The 14,733-nt window shown below is 37.7% G+C and overlaps 1 protein-coding gene across 2 annotated transcripts in view; it reads left to right on the top strand.

Annotated features, from left to right (window-relative positions):
- Positions 1-14,733, top strand: part of MPP7 (MAGUK p55 scaffold protein 7) — a 146,689-nt gene that overhangs the window by 53,652 nt on the left and 78,304 nt on the right. The window lies entirely within an intron of this gene.

The following is a 14,733-nucleotide window of genomic DNA, read 5'->3' as shown; positions in this document are numbered from 1 at the left end:
TCAGTGAAAACAAAACAGCCTTGTTTTAACTCTGTTTCTGGCAGGGTGGAAGTTGTTAAATAAGATTTTACCAAAAATACATAGATGATTTCATTTAAGAGTGATGTTTTGGCAGTGTAATACTAATGCAACAAACATGTGTTGTTTGCCCTTGTTTAGAAAAAAAGAGTACAAAATAGTAGCAGGAAATCTGACACTTCTTTATGGTCAACATTCAAGACCTGGAGTTTAGCTTAAATAAATAAATGTTCATAGCAAAAATTAGAAGGAATATATTTTCTGAGGTCAAGTATGGCAAGAGTTCAGTAGCCACATTAATTTAAAATAATTTCCTTTAACAAAGTCAACTGAAATTCTAGTAAGCTGTTTCTTTTATTGGCTTGTCTCCATTTAATATTGTGTTTTGCTCATAAATATGCTGGACTAAAGTACAGCCTAAAATAAGTTGGATGAATATTTGAGTAAAATATTATGCTACAAAAATGATCAGCAACAAGAAATCAAAGCATGCCATGGGAGTACACAGAGCTATCCTAATAATCTTAAAATTGTGTAGAGCTGAAAAATGGAACCAATCAGCTGGTTAAAAATATTCCACTCCTACAAAGTGGTAAGTATGTCTTCAGTCCCCAGTACAGAGCTAAATCAAGCTGGAAGGAAATTCTGAGGTCTGAAATGAGTCAGTAGATGGTAGTAACCCATGCCATGAATATAACCAGACTTGTGCAGAATTTGTTACCCTTGTCAATTACTGATTTAGAGGAAGCATAGAAGTGGGATTATTTCTAAGTAGGTTTGAAAGAATCACATTTTCCCATTTTTTCAGCTATTTATTCTGGAAAAAGATGTAATAATGTTGATACTTGGTCAAGTGCTTGGTAATACTCTTCAAAATATCTGAGAATTTACATATGAAAGTAAACGTAAATGCTCTCTGGCATTTTACATGCAAAAGCAACAAGCAGTGGGACAGTGCTTGGCACTACTTGCTTGCCTAAAGGATTTAAGCAACGTTTCCGAAGTGCCGTGATTCCCAGACTCCTTGAGACTTTGCTGCAGCTGTCTGTGCAGGTGGCTGAGAAGATCACTGTGAGAGGAATACCAGTCATCTTTCTGATGTAGGCTGACAGTGGTGTGCATCTAAGCAAAATGTTAGGTCAGCTGCTAAATCAGTTTTCTTTCTGGTTTGGGAATTAATGAAGGCTGGCTAGAAAATGAGTGTGGATCTGTGAAACATTGACACTTCAACATTCGCTCTCATTTTTTATCAAGGCAAAACCTAAACCTTTTCAAACTCCTTCACTTACTGCCTTTTGCCCCTCATTCCAAAAGAAGACAGCAGTTGACTGCCATTAACTTCAGTTAATTAACTCCAAGTTACTCACTTGGAGTGTGCTCTCAGTTTGGAGCCATTGGCTTTCCTAGCAGCTCTGTGTGTTGCATGGCCTGGTTACTGTGTTGTTTGTTACTCCAGGGTGGATTGAGCTCTCTGACTGTAACAGAAAAGAAAGATGAGAAAGGAGATCAGTGAATGGTCACTTAATTGCAATTACAACAAGGTACTGAAATATTCTAACCATCTTCATTATTTATCTTGTGCTCTGTAGGTCCAAATATTAAATATACATGTAACTTTGACCCTGATGCTTCTTTTAATGTCCTCTTAAGCCTCACACTATCTTAAAGTAGATGTCATTCTTGAAATCTCAAAACTACATTTTTAGTGTTCACTAGTTGCCCTTCTTTAATATCATATATTAATTTCATTTGAGACACAAAGTTTTTTAATTACAAGAATTGAGACTATTAAGAGTATCTGGTCTGACCCAGTGCATGTCACAGGCTGTCAAACCTCACCTTTGATTTCTGTGGAGATCTGGCATATAAAGTAGGGCATGAAGAGCTTTCAAGATGTTATCTAGATCATATACCTGCCTCAAGATGGGCTTAACTGTGTGTGAAACTCATGGTATTTGTTTGGCCTTTAATGCATTTTTAGAAGGATTGTTCAGTATCCTCTCAAGTTGTGGAGAAAACAGTCCCTACCCTTTTTGGAAGAGACCTGTAAGAGCAGAAGAACGAGCCCCATCAGCCATTAGTTTCTTCCTGTTACAAGACTTCTGGAGTGCAAAATCTTTCTTTCTGACTTATGGTGTCTTATGTGAAAGACTGTTTTTCCTAGCAGTAACTTCTTAAAGTCAACTGTACTTGCAAAGACAAATGTTTTTAATTCCGCAGACAGAGAATGATGACACATATTTTGTAATAAAAAAAAGGAAAAAGGAAGGAAAAAATGTGCTCTAGCTTTGAGCCAAGGATGTTGCGATCCTGGTATGTGGCAGTGTAGGAAGAAAATGAACATTGGTGTATTACCAATTAGCACTGATATTTCTCTATTTTAACACATTGCTTAATAGAAATTTCTACTCCAGTCTTCTTACCTTGCTGCTTAATAATTTCAGATATTATAAAAGAGCTTTTTTCCAAAGTTTTGAAATGGATAAAATGCTCTAAAATTATTGAAAGAATTAAGTATAAAAGGAACTTTCTACTCTGTCTACGGATAATATAAGTTTTATGGATATTTAATTGCTATAGCTTTTACTTCGTGTTTGTATAGTATAGCATATGGTTTGCTATTTTGACGCTCTTAATATTGAAAGAAAAGAAAGAAGAAAAAAAAAAGCCTCAAACCTTGTCTTGGAGTCTTCATTCAGTATTGTTGGACAGAAATCTCTTTGAGAACTTGGATGAGCCTAAGCTGTTCTAAGAAGTCAGAAATGGAAAAGTTGTATTAGATCATCCAATCCATTCCCCTGCAAATACTGGATTGTTCCCTACAGTACATTCCTATTGTAGTTAGTAAAACCAGCAAACACTGATGCAACTGTTCTTACTGTCCCTTTTCTTCACAAAGGAATCTGTTGATTAGATTTTAGTTTACGAAGTAAAATAAAGAAGAGGAAACCCACAACTGTTGTTGACAGTTTGGAAGGGAAAACTGGTTTTGGATAGTGTTTAAAATTTGTTTCTGCTTTCCTCAATTTTATGCTTCCTTGTCTTCTTACATGACTCTCAAATTCTACCAAAAATCTTCAGCCATCTCATTCCTTTTTATATAGCAGAATTCTATAGAGATTTATAGGATAGAAACACGAGGAGAAGATCCTTCAGGGTAATTAGAAGCATTGACATAGCTGATACCTGAAATAGTACACGTGCTCAGCTTGGATATTTTCTAGAAAGGATAAGTAAAGATGTCTCTAACTACTCCTTGGATTATTTTTAGAGGAACAGCAAGAATTTCCATGTGCGTTTGCTTGCTCTTAGTGCACCAGACACGTTTTACTGTTTGTCTGTTTAGCTCCAGGATGAAGCTTCCACTCACACTGTTGCTTCAAACATTTCTGGTTGTGGATGTAATGCTCAAGAATTGAGTAAACTTTTCTGTTGCACAGCTACCAAAGTATTTCATAACCAATTGCAGTTTGTTTTTGGCCAAGTCAATACTGTACTTTCCATTATTAAAAAGAAGCCACAGCATGTAGTGTTACACTTTCTCTTGATAGGGAAGAGTTAGTACATTCAAAAAGCTATATGTTACACTGGGAAATAAACCAAAAGTACTGCAAAAGTAAGGAATATGTGGTGAATCAAGTCTGATTTTATTGTAACTACATAGTATTTTGGTAGCTAGCCCTGCAAAACCTTAATTTGTGTTAATTTTCCTAGTCTCACCTGGATATGATCTGACTTGAAGTTCTAAGAAAGTATATTTTCTATGTGCTAGAGTTTGACTATGTAAATTGCTAAAAACATATCAAAAATAAACTAGTCAAATATATCCTGGTGAAATTTCTTTGGCATGTAAATTGAATTACATGATTAGATAGCCCAAATTTACAGTCATTGTGATATAGAAGCATTAGAAATTTTCAGTGTGAATACTCATATTTTTCAATATGTAAATGTAGGTGGTTTCAGTATAGTGTTGTTCCATTTTTGGCAATGAGAAAAATGAAGATAGTCTATATAAAAACAAAGTTGACTAAGGCAAAGCAAAAGGGATTGATTTGAAACATCCTTAGTGATAAAATCAGCTATCTGCACATGATATACTAAATCTTCAGTGTGAGCTGTTCTTGGGAGGAGATGTGCAGGTTATTTTGGCATTGTGAGAGCTCACACGGCGCAGCTTTCCCTGGCGCTGTGATGTGTCAGCTGTTCTGCAGCCAGGTGTGTGCTGCGCAGATCATGAGCATTCACCTCCCACGTCGTGCAGGCTCCTGCCCGGGCACAAGCTCAGGCATCCAAAGATTTGGGTCTTCTTCCCATAAGAAGGTGGAGAAAATGGACTTCTGATTATATCAGTTGTGAGTTATAACTGATTATTCTGTATATATTGTTCTGAATTTTTGGTGGGGATGATCCATAGACGGAGGGAATGACATCTCTGAGTGTGCCTGGAAAGTAGATGGTGGCTGAGGAGAATGTATTAGGTAATGTAAGACTTGTGCACGACCTGATAAAAAATGAAGGTTGGTGATCATACTGAGAGAGTTGGCTTTCTGCATGGAGGGCTGATGATGGAGTACATTGACTATTCCATCATCAATGGAAGCACAGAGTACTTTCAGGTTTGAAACTGACATTGAATTACTTTTTGCTGGACATACAAAACTTATCTATTTTCCCATTATTTTGTTCTTCATATGTACTTTCTCTAGAAGTAATATTTATACAATCTTCAGAATTTATTGGTCAATTTGTCTATTTTATGCATGTCTTAAGACTTTTTTGTTCTGTTAATCATACCGAAAGAGGAAGAGAGCAGGGTTTGTTTGTGAAGGGATTTTGGGGGATAATGTATTTGCACTTGTTAAGGCAGTGGTAAGAGTGATGAGTGGTTTCTGATTTCAGGACAGACAAACCCAGCCACCTCAGAAGGAGCTCAGAGGACTTCCATTACTCAAGAACTGCAAACCTGGAAAATGCACTAGAAGAGAAAGTGGGACTGGGGTTTTATACCTAACCTCAGTTTATCTAACAGAGTGAGAGGGTTGTGGTTTCGGGGGAAAGTGCTGGAGAGTTGGAGAGATGTATGGACCATCTTGGAGAGGGTGGAATCATTGAAACTGATAGCTCAGTCAGAAAAACCCTTCTCTGATATTTGAAGTCCTTAAGGTTCTTTACTGCTGAGGGAATTCTCAACCATATTTATTTTTAAAAAGCTGTGTCTCCCCAGTAAAGGGAATAGGCTGCAGTTCTCTAAATTCATGTGGAGATCTGAAGTGCTGTTTGCCTTGGCGATAGGAAAAATGAAGGAAAAGGCAGTGTGAGTAAGGATTTACCACCTGGATGTTGGGAGGAGGAAGTGTGAGTGTGGAGGAGGTGGTTGATAGCCAGTAACAATTCATGGCCAGTGAAATTGTTTTTCATACTTCAAAGGAGAATCAAGCAAGGTTGCTTCGTATGTTATAGTTTGCATCTTTCAGTGAGAGAAAACAAGCAAAGCCTCCTCACAGCAGAATTACAGCAGTCTTCTTGTAACACAGACTGTCCAAACAGTGCACAGATGTGGTCTGTTGTGCTGGCGTGGAAACTTCTGCTTTTTCTGGCAAGAGGAGAAGGAATTTACTATAGTTGAAGTCATTAATAATGATGAATTAGATAATAGGTGGCAGCTATTTGTCATTCTTTAAATTCAGATCATCAGAGATCGAGGAAATCTTAATTTTTGTATGGATGTCCTTGTTCAGTGGAAGTGTCTTGTTGAGATAGGTTTGGTCTAATCTTGCCTTAAATCCTGTTGGTAAAACACAATTCAGTTTTCAGCTCTAAAGAGCTACCTAGCAGTAGGTAGTGGGGTGTATGTGAATCTTAGGATACTGAACTGTGAAGATGTATTAAAGCTGCGTGGAAGTAATTGAAAACCTCTTCCCATTCTTTTTCTCACTTTCTGGAGAGTAAGGTTGATCTCTAATTAATTTTTGAAGCTTTCTGCTTGGGTTTTATGTACAGGATATATATGGAGGAATGCTAGAATTTCAGTCCTCATCTCATTCGAAGTATTTGTAGGTAATGGTCTAATTAATATACCAAAATACTTACTTGCTACATGCTTTCTATTTACGTAAAGCTGAAAAATATTGGGAAAATAATGCTCTACAAGAAAGCCTCTTGAAGACTGACAATAGTTTGCATTTATATTTGGAGTAACTACCAGTGAAGCAATGAATGATTTTGCTTCCATCAAAATTATTATATTTTAAGAAAGTGTAATGCAAGGTGTTACTCCCCATGAAATGCCACATAAACTTGAAGTGTTACTTTTGAAGCCAAAGTGATTTTTTGAGACTTGCTTGGTTGCCAGCAACTGAAATCTGTAAGTAAAGAGATCACTCTTAGCTGGAGGCAGTCAGCTGCCTTTAAACTTAATTTCCATGGGAACAGTGATCAGATTAATCAAAATAAGGTAATTGAGGTTTTATAGAAAATAGTACAGGATCTTTATTCAGGCTGATATTGTTTCCATGAAAACATTAGGAAAAAAGGTAGCTAGCAGCCAGGCATTTTGCAAATGGCTGCGTCTGTTGTTGAGATTCAGGTATTTTCTGGTCACTCCGTGTATGTTGAACCCTTTGACTTGTTTCTGCTTTCATAGTATAAGAATGCAGTACACCAGATACTAAATGGGCAGAAATAAGCAAAATAAAAATGGATTCCTTTTGAAATAAAGCTAAATCGCCCATCCTTCCTTATTTCTTCTCTAAGTAAAGACAAAGTTGTTTTTCCACGTGTGTTCACTGATACATACCTGTGCTTGTTTTTGCCTTCAATTAAATGAAGAAATGCACCTCCTATTTATTTAGGAATCGCTTTAGGTAGTGTAGCCTTGTTTGTAGAAGAATGCAAGTTAGGGCCAAGTGGATGGAATAATGCAGTTGTGAAATATGGATCCTATCTGATGGTTCAACTAAAAATATTTGTTGTAGTTGTACAAGTATGTCATTTAGTAGGAAGTAGACAGCTGGTGGACATAAATAATAATTTTGTCTTTCTATTCAAAGTCTGTTGAACAGGTTCTCCTGAGGTAAATACTTATTTTTTGGCTTTTTATCATATATTTTTATTTCGTATTTTTTGGTAGAAATTTACCTGAATATTAACTTTGTTAATATTAAAGTATTAAAGTGTTAACTTCTTTGTCAGGAGTTTAGATATTTGGTGTGTCTAGGATCTTTCAGTTTCTACATCAGAGCTGCTAATGTGTTTAGTAATAGGCACTTGCAACTTTTCATCTAGATTTTTATGAGGAAGTCCTGTTTCTGTCATCAACTCTTCTATCAAGCCACTTCATTAAAAATAATAATAAAAAACTGAAGATCAGATCCCAAAAGGATCAAATTGTGTTGTTGACAGTTTAGTCTCATAAAAGCTGTAGAAATTAGGTTGATATCAGAAGTCTCTACAGGTGAGTATACCAACAAACTTTTTAAATGAAAAATAAAACAGATAAGCTTATTAAATCAGAGGTGTGAAGTGTTTGTCTTTGAGTATTACTTGAAACTTGTGAATAAATCAGTGCTTTGGAATGTGAAAAAACTTTGGTTTAGGTTAAAGTCCAGACAGAGGCTTTTTTTTGGATCAGTGGTAATTGATTTAAAGTTTCTGCTGGGAAACCTCCAAAGAGTAGCAAAAATCCAGCCAAAATGTACTGGACATAAAATAAGAAAATCAATCCTTCTAAGATAAATAGTTTGTAATTTCATTGTCACCAAGGGGGCAGTGTACCAGCCTGGTGACCAAACTGGTACAGCAGTTCAAAGAGAACTTTTAGAACTGAAATCTACGCTCATACCCAGATTTTTCTTGTCTTACAAAGCTTGTGCAGTATTTACTTAACCAAAGTGATACATTTTTTGTCTATGATACTGAGACTAATGAAAGGTCTCATAAGCTGCTCAGTAATAGTCTGATAATTCCAAGACATCCAAGGATAATGTAATTTTAAACTGTTTTTCTACAGTGTTCTTTTTCCTTGGACCATAAGTTCTGTGGCAGAACATGTGAGGGAGTGTTAAAACCAAATTTTTTGTTACTGTCTTGGACTATTTTCCTTTTAAGAACAGAAAGTCATAACTACCCAAACCAACCTCTGCAGTATGAAAACATTGTAAGAGTTAAGAAGGATGAGATGTGATAGTTATAAAATCTTTCTGAAGCATGGAAACTGATGCAATAAGATTTAATAAAAATCGTACTTTTAAGATCCAGCAAAAACACCTGCCAATGTTTCTTACCAGCAGGTTTTCTTACTGCTTGTATTAGCTTTTGTTCTTTTTTTTGAAGTCTTGGTTGTGTCCTTTCTCCAGCTAGTTCTCGTGAAGTTCATTGGTAGTGTTCACTAATATTTGCTATGTTACACACATATTCACTGTCTTTCCTCGGTATGAAATACAGAAATGCAAGCATGGATTTTACTCATCTTTTCTTTTTATGTTCTTCTGTGTTGCCCATAGCACATAAAAAACACAAACCAAAACAAATTTTTCAGAATTTTTCAGTTCTCTCTATTTTAACTCTCTTCCTCCTTTTTGAAGCATGGGAAGAAGAGATCACCGTAGTGTGGTAGGTGTGCACTATTCCTTTAGACTTCCACATAGCAGTGTTTGCATAGCAGTGTTCTCTTAACCACTGGTGGTTTTCTCTAGTAGCCATTTCTGTGTATTTTTGTAGAACACACCTTGCAGGTGTGGTGGTGTCAGTGAAGTTCACTTCAAACATAAGTTACTTTGAGAGCTGCACCATGTAAGTGCTTAACATATCAATACTCTCCACCTGGTGAACAGTCACTGCAGAATAACCAGTTAGGAGCTGAATAAATAAGATTTCAGAGCATGCAAAGAATAAGGCTTACTTTCTGCAAGAGTGGTGGGTTGACTTGGGCCAGATGCCAGGCACCCACGAAAGCCATTCACTCACTCCTCTCTGCAGTTGGACAGAGGAGAGAAAATTTTACAAACAGTTCATGGGTTAAAATAAGGACCAGGAGAGATCACTCACCAAATACCATCAAAGGCAAAACAGGCTTAACTTAGAGATACAGAGTGAATTTATTGCTAACAAGATTAGAGCAGGATAGTGAGAACTAAAATAAGCTCTTAAAAACATCTTCCTCCCACTCCTCCCTCTTTCCCAGCTCTACCTCCTACCCCAGGGGTGCAAGGAGATGGGGAATGGGGGTTATTGTCTCTTCATCTCCCGAGGCTTCTCCTGCTACACAGGGACAAGAGTCATTCCCTTGCTGCACCATGGGGTCCCTCTCATGGGAGGCAATTCTCTGTGAACTTCTCTGGTGTGAGTCCATTTCACGAGCAACAGCTCTTTGTGAATTGCTGCAACGTGAATCCATCCTACAGGCAACAGTCCCCCGTCAAACTGCTGCAGCATGGTCACTCTCACATGGGGTGCAGGCCTCCAAGGACAGGCGGCTCCAGCCTGGGAGCAGGGACCCCTCTTTACACATGTCTGCCACTGCACCACAGCCTCCTCCAGGCATCCACCTGCTCCAGTATGGGCTCCTCCACAGGCTACAGGGGGGATCTCTGCATTCCCTGGGCATCCCCACGGGCTGTAGGGGCACAGGTGCATCACCATGGTCCTCACCGTGGCCTGCAGAGGAATCTTGGCTCCATCACCTGGAGCACCTCCTCCCTCTCCTTCTCTACTGACCTTAGTGTCTGCAGAGTTGTCCTTCTAACATGTTCTTGTCCTTCTCTGGCTGGAATTCAAACTGCACTACAACCTCTGTTTTGATTTCTTCTTAAATAGTTAACACAGAGACGTTACCACCCTTTCTGATTGGCCCAGCCTTGGCCAGTGGCATGTCCATGTTTGGAGCCATCAGGGATTTGCTCTGGTGGTCGTGGTGAAAGCTTCTAGCAGCTTCTCACAGAAGCCACCTCTGAGGCCCCCCAGCCAATAAAAATCAGGCTGTGCAAAACCTTGACAGCAAGCCAAGGATGAGTAATTTATTATGAGCAACTGCTGTAACTTAACTGTGCCTTCAATACAATAGCGAAACCTAAATGTACAGATTTACTCCAACATAACATCTCCAGTATGGTGACATAATCTGTTTCTGTGCTACAGAGGAAAGGGCTTCATGCTTTCTGAGTATCAGTGGTGTAAAAAAAATCTTTCTTACTCCTGTGGTGGCATTGAGTGGTCTAAAGTTAGAGCTGTCTTGGATTTGTTTTCAAAAAACGCTGATGCCTCAGTGGGCCATTTAGAGTTGCACATGTATACGTTATGGTCAGGTATTTTCTGTCTTCCCTCTGTGTATTTTCCAATGTGTGTCTGCAGGCTTCTTCTATTTTGTATTTACTAAATAAGGCTTGGATTAATTCCTTGTCTCTTAGGAAAATTAAGATACTAAGTGTATGAAGAGGAAATATTTGTATGCCCTGTTAGCATGGCTATATAAATTCCTAGGGAAAACATTGCTTTCACCTAGTTTGCTACATTGCTTTCATGTATTTGCAAAGTTACACTATTTCATTAGATGCAAACTAAGTGATACTCCATCAGTGCTGGGATTGAAGGTAATTTGAGATCTGTCAAGTGTAGCAAATACCAGGACAAGAAGACTCCTCTGTCTTGGCTGCAGAGGTGCAGTCTGGTGCATTCAGAGATGGACGCAGCCACTGCTGAGCACCACATGCACAGCAGTGCTTCAGCCAGCACAAGCACCAGTGGTGCTCATATGAAAAATAAAGCAGACAGCCTGGTCCCAGTTCTCATCTCCAGCTGATCAAGGCACTGCTGACAACACACACCCTTCTGCTCTCTAGATTTCTAAACAGATCCATGTTTGTAGATTCCTCAAATACCAGCACAGGTGTTGAGTCCAGCTCAATAGCCACGTCTGGGCCCCAAGCTCCTCACCCAGCCACAGGTCAAGACTGTAAGTCCTTCCAGATAAAGGTCTCTTATTTGCTGGCTACACCATTTGGGCAATACAAACATACTCTTTTCATAATTTTCCGGACTTAGATCTCACACAGAGAGACATATACCCATCAATATTATTATCAATAAAATAATAAACCATTTTGACTTCTACATTCTGTTGCTTATTTTAATTTCATTGTTCATACTTCACACACTGTACTAGGTGCATCAGCATCACCCTCTTGATCCTTTTGCTAGCCAGAGCTTCACAATTGTTTGTTTCAGAGAATGCTAATGCTGAATTGGCACTTTATGCTCACACCTTCAATTTTCGGTTGTTCTCCCTCTGATTTTGGTCGAGCTGCCTTTGTCCTTCACTCTGTTTCATCGAGCACTAACATGAAATCATTGCTCCCCAGAGGAGGAGATTTTGAACTTTAGAGTCACTGACTTTTTTCTGCCCCAGTGGCTCAGGTACAGCATGACTTTTTATGAAGAACATGATGTTTACTGAGTGGAGAGCATGGTGGGGGGTTAACACTCTTTGTCGGTTGGAAATTAAATCTGTATTGTCTCCCTACCTCTTTCTGACTTTCTTGTTGGCTTTTGCCAGCAATCACAACCTGAACAAGGTAATTGCAGTGATTTCAGTTATTCACAAACGTGACTGTCTCAATTATTTTGACAGTTAGAGTTAAAAAACACCCCGGTCCTGCCAGCTATAAATGCTAGGGATTATGTATGGGGTAGCCTTGAGTACTGCTTTGCATTTACTATGGATATCATCTTCATAAAGTATTTTCAATTTTATTGTGCTTTACAGATTGGGTTTCATGGAAAAGAGCAGTTTTTGTTGAGATTTAGTGATTAAATAATCCAGTAATGACACTGTAGACATATACAACTTTAATCAGGATCAAACCATAAATCAGGGTGTAATTTTGAATTTCCAAGTTTCAAACATTCTAAGAAAAAAGTAACCCATAATTGTAATCATGTTAATTGACATCTGAAATACTAAGCTGATCATACTGAAGTTTAGTGTATCATTAAAGGCTAGCTACAAATCATACCCTAGCACGTGCCAAGCAACAAAGCATTTGTAATTGTGTGCCTATGCACTTCTCAAGCATACACTTTCCACCAATTTCTATATATTAATCTGACCAAGTTTTATTATTGTCTTTTCTCAAAGGGGAAGCAATATTTTCCTTCTGTTGTACGTCAGGAAACCACCGAGGAACAACTGTGTATAGCTTGATCCCATGTTTTGTCCCACTTCTGCACTTTCTGTGTTTTCTGAGTATGCATATTGGTCCTTTAGCTTATTAGAACTGGATTATTTTCTATTTATTTTTTTCTATTGCTAAATGAATTTTTAATGTATGAAAGCACTTTTATTCCCTTTATGTTATGTGTGTTTATTATCCCTTCATCACCATTCTGTCGTGGCTTCTCTGTGAGAATGTCATCTTGATTTTTACTTACTTCAGCTTTTCCACCGATTTAATCATCTAGGCAGGAGTGACCTCTCATACTCTTGGGGCTGATCATTTAAAGATGGGTATGGTTAAAGTACGTCACTGTATTTTGATTGAGGTGGAGGAACTCAAGTGAGTTAAGCTGGATCATTATTTTTGATCTCTTATTCTAATAAGGGTACATTGACATTTTGGCACAATAGGAAAGGAAATGTGTCGCCTTTTGGTTCTGTTAATGTTATGATTCATGGCGTAAAAATGTGAAACAAAATGTCACTGGATAATGATACTCCTATATTACTTAAATATTTGCTGGTTTCATATTCAAATGCAGTATAAACCAGGCTGGGTCATGCTAGCTAATGTTTTGGTTGAATCCTACTTGGAAAAAGGGGACTGGAGCTGGGGAACATTTCCAGGTTGGAAACTGTCAGGAAATCTCTTGGCATCCCAGCACTTGATAATTTTGTGTTGCTAGTCTGTGTATTTATAGATCTTTATTACAAGAATGAAATTGCTAAACTTATATTCTTTTTTGTAATGGTAGGAGTGTCAATGCAGCTCCTTTATCTTTTTTACTCTTGTCTTCCCGTTGCACAATTTCTGCTGTTTTCTTTCCAACATTTAAAGATATGACGTGGCTGTAATTTTGTACACCTGTGCAAATACATTTGTGTTACTCCTTCCAATATAAAAATAAATTAATATGTTTGCTTTGATTTGAAGCTTCCTGTGAAACAGGTTTGTATGCTTAGATGATTTAGTGCAAAGCTAGAAGCGAATTGGTCTGAAAAGGTATGGGGAAATGGCAGTAAATCTCTCCAAAATTATTGCAATTTTCTTCCAGTATTTTGTCATTATTTTTCATATTTCTCTTTATTCCACAGCACACATTGCACTTAAGTGTTGGTGTTTCTCCGTCCTCTACAGGGAAGGTTGAGAATTAGTTCTGTCCTTTTAACACTATTATAATTTTCTGGTTGAACTTACTTTCATTTGGGGACATTTTACTACTAACACATCTCTATATCCTTTTAAGTAAAATTAGGATGCTGTCTTCATGTCTTTTTAAATTAAAATTGTTGCTATAAATATTGCTTGTTGGTATTACCTGATTCCTTAGAATCTCTTTGTTTTGGTTTCCATGCAGTTTAAATTGTAGCCGTGCCCCGGCTGCAGTGTGCAGGTCAGCAGCTTCTCTTCCTATGTTCTCTGCCTTCTGAAGAGCTCACTGCAAGTCTTCCATTACTGCTTTTTATTGATCTTAACTTTGCCCCCTATTTACATATTTTCACCACATTTCTCAGTTTTTATTCACCTACTTTTACCATTATTCCCATTTTTACCATTATTCCCATTTCACCTACTTTACCATTATTCAAAAAAATAAAAGTGACTTCTGTCTGTCCCTGATTGTCCAAGGTCTGTTTGGTATGTTGTGATCTCTTGGAAGGCTTAGCAATCAATCACCTCTTTTAGAAACCAGGGAAGACTTGAATGCAAAGCATTTCTTCATAGGCGTTCTTTGCTTTCATGGCCATGATTTCATTAAAGAGCATTTCAGTAAATGTTTAATTTTACACTGGTGACTTGTCCTAATAGTCATAAGTATGAATATGATGTTAGTGATTAATTGTTTCCTGTTTTGTTTTGCTTGGTTTTTCAACATGGATTGTATGCAGGCAGAGGGCGAAGGGAATGGTGATGTTTTTAGCTTCCTTACCTGTTGGCAGAGGCTGGTAGAGATTTTGCTTGCTGCCTTTAAGCACCTTCACGTGCAGCTGCTTTTTATTTGCCTGTCTGTCTGTCTTACCTAAAGATGATGTACAGGGGAGTCTACCTCTGATGGTTTTTACATTTGAAGTTCTTCAGCAGTGTTTATTTGCATTACTTAAGTCTCCTGCAGTTTTAAGTGCAGAATTGACTAAAAATCCATTTCTAGATTTCATATTTGAGAAACTGCATTAATGGTTAAGGTTAGTCTTCAGTATCTGTTTATAGTTGACCTCTTTAAATTAATTGTTTTCAATATTTAAAAAGTATTTACTCTGTTATTTTGTTAGAGTTTTGGGATGGGATCTAGCGTTTATGGGACTTCAATGCAATTTTAGCAAAAGTTGTGTTTACAGCAGAATTCTGCTCTGATGATGGAGGCCCTAAAGAAAAGGGTTTTTTGCATTATCTGATGCTTCAGAGTAACTTCTTTTAAAAAGTGGCAGATTTTTCTTGAGGCATGTGATAGGGAAGCAAAAGAGTAAGAACAGAAAATAGTAATTAAATTATAATTGTGTTTTGC

This window comes from Prinia subflava, chromosome 1 (assembly GCF_021018805.1).
Source record: "Prinia subflava isolate CZ2003 ecotype Zambia chromosome 1, Cam_Psub_1.2, whole genome shotgun sequence".
Lineage (NCBI taxonomy): Eukaryota > Metazoa > Chordata > Aves > Passeriformes > Cisticolidae > Prinia > Prinia subflava.
The sequence above is the reverse complement of the archived record's forward strand: the minus strand, read 5'-3'. Positions and strand labels throughout refer to the sequence as shown.